This window comes from Panthera tigris, chromosome X (assembly GCF_018350195.1).
Source record: "Panthera tigris isolate Pti1 chromosome X, P.tigris_Pti1_mat1.1, whole genome shotgun sequence".
In the NCBI taxonomy this organism is placed as follows: Eukaryota; Metazoa; Chordata; class Mammalia; order Carnivora; family Felidae; genus Panthera; species Panthera tigris.
The window spans coordinates 104,773,786-104,778,186 of NC_056677.1; the positions used below are offsets into that span (position 1 = coordinate 104,773,786).

At 34.9% G+C, this 4,401-nt stretch overlaps 1 pseudogene; it reads right to left on the reverse strand.

Moving 5' to 3' along the window:
- Positions 1 to 2,733: 2,733 nt before the first annotated feature.
- Positions 2,734 to 3,688, reverse strand: LOC107179950 (annotated as a pseudogene).
- Positions 3,689 to 4,401: the final 713 nt, after the last annotated feature.

Sequence of the window (4,401 nt, forward strand, 5' to 3'; positions counted from 1 at the left end):
TTCTTTTATACATTGATACATGTATTACATTATTTGATTTTCAGATGCTAAACCAACCTTGCATTACCTGCATACCACTTATAAATGGTATATAATCTTGTTAATATGTTTCTGGGTTTGATTTGCTAGTATTTTATTGAGAATTTTTGCACTAATGTAAGGAATATTGGTCTGTAAGCTTAATTTCTTGTGGTACTTTTGTCTCATTTTGGTATCAGATTAATACTGGCTTCACAGAATAAATTGAAAAATATTCCCACATCATCTTCTTCTTCTTCTTCTTCTTCTTCTTCTTCTTTTTCTTCTTCTTCTTCGAATTTCTAAAGGATTGGTATTATTATTTTTTTTTAATGTTTGATAGAATTTACCAGTGACACCATTCACTTTTCTCTGTTGGAAGCTTATTTTTTTCCACTAATTTAATCTCTCTGTTGGTGACAGGTCTATCCAAGCATTTTATTTGTTTTATAAATAATTTTTGATAGTTTGTGTCCCCTAGGAATTTTTACATTTCAACTAAATTACTTCATAAATTGGCATACAATTGTTAATAATATTTCTTTACAATCCTTACTGTTTCTGTAAGGTCAATAGTAATGTTCCTACCTTATGCCTGATTTTAACAATTTGATGTTTTTAACTTCTTTTTGTTTGGTCAGTTTTGCTAAAGGTGTATCTTTTTCATCTTTTCAAAGGAATAACTCTTGGTTGTGTTCATTTTCTCTACTTGGAGAGTTTAATGTAAATATCAACAAGCTAGACCTTACTTCTACTTTTTGCAATTTGTTTTCACTGTGTCTTGTATCATTTCTATTTCTCACTTTCTCCGTTATGGACTTATTTGGTGTTAAGTAAATATTTTCTGGTGTACTACTTTAATTCCCTTGAATTAATTAAATTCCTTTAATTATATATACATACATATATATTTAATTTTGTTTAATGTTCATCTATTTTTGAGAGCAAGAGAGAGATAGATTGTGAGTTGGATTAGAAGAGAGAGAGGGAGACACAGAATCCGAAACAGGCTCCAGGCTCTGAGCTGTCAGCACAGAGCCCGACGAGAGACTTGAACTCACAGACCATGAGATCATGACCTGAGCTGAAGTCGGACACTTAATCGACTGAGCCACCTAGGCGCCCCAAGTTATATATATTTAATTTATTTTCTTACTAATTGCCCAGGGGATTGTAATTATCATCTAAGTTCACATCAGCTTTGTTTGAATTTATAACAACTTAATTTGAATAGTATGCAAAACCATTGACTGTATATGGACTTTTCAACCTCTCTTTATGCTTTTACTACCACAAATTTCATTCTTATATATTTTGTGCCCATCTATATGCATTTGCAAATATTGTTTTACATAGCTGTCTTTTAACTCATACAGGAAAAAAAAATACAAACTGTATTTATACTTTCCTGTATATTTGCCTTCACTTTAATATGTGCCTTAACTGGTGTTTTATTTGTTTCTGTGTTTGTTTCATTTTAAGAATTTGAATTTCCATTTTCTCATTTCAGCCTGAAGGACTGTGTATGATTTCTCTTAGGTCAAATCAGCTAGCAACAAAATCAAATTGTGTTTACCCAGAGTTTTAATTACTTCTTTGCTTTTGAAGGATAATTTTGTCATATATATAATTCTTAATTGTCATTTTTTTTCTTTCAGCACTTTAAATAGATCACCTACCATTTTCTGTCTTCAATGTTTTCTGACGAGAAATCACCTATTTCTTTTATTGATGATTTCTTGTAGAAGAGGACTTTTCTCTTACTGCTCTTAAGATTCTTTGTTTTTGATGTGTGACAGATTATAATTTGTCTAAGTGTAGATTTTTTTTAAAGGAAGGGCCACTGTATTATATTATTATTTAAAAGTCTGATTACACCCAATTTTGTAGGCATTAAAGTTAGAGGTATTTTAAAATTTTTAATTTTTTTTAATGTTTTATTTTTTCGAGAGAGAGAGAGAAAGAGTGAGAGCATGAGCGAGGGAGGGGCGGAGAGAGAGAGAGTCAGACACAGAATCCGAAGCAAGCTCCAGGCTCTGAGCTGTCAGCACAGAGCCCGGTACTGGGCTTGAACCCACAAGCGGTGAGATCATGACCTGAGCCGAAGTCAGATGCTCAACTGAGCCACCCAAGTGCCCCAGAGGTATTTTAAATTTGAATGGATAAATCAAAAACCAGAAATTATGTTTGGTAAATTTGGGAATGAGTGTTTTCTAGTAATTACAGATTAGAAGGCAGAAATCAATTTAGAGAAACACAGACAAACTTCATGTTTACAATGATTGTGCCACAGATTTAAATTTTAGTAGTGTATTAGTGAACTGTTCACATTTAGATCTTCACCTTAAGATTAGATAGCTATTTCTTTAAAAATAAATCTCAGTACTTTATGCAAATAAATCAGTCTTCCTTGTGCCTTAAAACACTTAAAATTTCTCCATTGTATATACACAAAACATCTACCATTTTGTAGGGCAAAATACATATTTTCATAACAATAGTATATTGTACATCTCAAGTGTGAACAATATAAACATAGCACATGGCATACAATATTTAATAATATAAAATATAATACAAATTATTTACAATTTTTAAGCTCATCTTTTGCACTTGCATGTTATAAAGCAAAATTTCCATTTATGTACCAATTTTCCTTTCAATAGTCCAGGGATTTTGAAAAAAAAACTATTTTACAGATGTACAATCTGAGATCTAAGTTTCAACTTTTAGGAGAGTTTTTAATTATACTGCCATTAACTCCTTATTTTGATTGAGATTTCCAATGCTGCTTCCTGTCCAGTGAGTAGGAGGCTTTGGAAGAACACAAAAGAAGGTAGATCACTAAACTTTGCCCCAGCATAATTTTCCTTTTTGGTTCACTTCAGTTAGAATTGCTGATTTCTTCAAATGCATATTTCCAATGTTCTTGGTACTTATAAAAGCCTTTTCCCCTGCTTCTGAATTACATCAGATGAAATAGAATTCACCCAAAAGTTATTTTCTTTTTACAGAGTAATCTTGGATAGTGTAAGTTATATTTGCTTTCCTATGTGTCTTTGGTTGTTCACACAAATGTATACTATGAACAAGCTGGCAGTGAGGAATGGCAATTTTCTCCAATTTTCCCATCTTTGATTTTAAAACCTCCCTTCTGAATGAGGGTTGGCTGGGCACCATGGGTGGCAGCAGGCCAGGGTAAGGGCTGGCTTCCTCAGTTTGGGTTATGGCCACAAGACCCAAGGCCTAATTTGTTGTCTATCCCAATACTTCCTGTGCTCTGCTCTGGCAGTCATGGGGCTGCACCCACCCTTGACACCTGGCCGGTGCTGTTGGTACAGATGGAAGCTGCTGGGCGCTGCCTCACTGGGTTGGTCTGCACCTTCTTTCACCACTTCTTTGGCACTGCCAGAGGGGTGCCGGTTGCTGTAGCTAGATAACAGTTGGACAGATGTGCTGGGCCTGGAGGCTGTGGGTTCAGACAGGGACAGTCTTCCCCCAGGAATTGAGGGAGGAAAGAAGTGTGGGACAGTGTCAGGGGTATGGGATGCGGGGTAAAGGCAGCTAGGTGGTCGTCACCATGGGAAAGGGCCCAAAGTAACCACGAGCAGAAAAGCAAAGGGGGTCCCAGGACAAGTGGCTCCAGCTGCAGGACAAAAACGATAGTCATAGTTCTAAGAAGAAAGTGGCTCAGCAGGAAGAGAAAGATGAAGTGCAGCCAGAGATCACAGGGCAGCATTGGCTGCTGCTAAGAGAACCCCAGTGGAGCACATGGACCATGGTCTGGGCAATGGCAGTGCAGCAACAAAGTATAGATCTTTTTAAGTTTGTCTTACTTGGAGTTTGTTGTGTTTCTTAGAGGTGTAAGTAAAACTTTTCATCAAATTTGGATTTTCTTATCCATTATTTCTTCAAATACTCTTTCTGTTCTTTTATTTTTGTTCATTCCTTAAGGGACTTCAATTATGCATATGTTGACGCATTTGATAATGTCCAACAGTACTCTTAGGCTCTGTTTTTCTTCATTCTTTTCCCCCCATTTTTCAGAGTGGATAACCTGCATTGACCATATTCAAATTTACCAATACTTTCTTCTGCCTGCTCAAATCTGCTGTTTATCCAATCTAGTGAACTTTTAAGTTCACTTATATTTTTCAATTCCAGAAATTGTATCTCTTTAATGATATTCTCAATTTTATGATGCATTGGCCTCATATTCTTCTTTATTTCTTTACTTATGATTTCCTTTAACTCTGAATATATTTATAATAGGTTATTTAAATTATTTATCTAATATATCCAACATCTAGGCTTCTTCAAGGATAGTTTTTATTGATTGAGTTTTTTCTTGTATATGACCTATAATTCTGTTTCTTTGCAGTT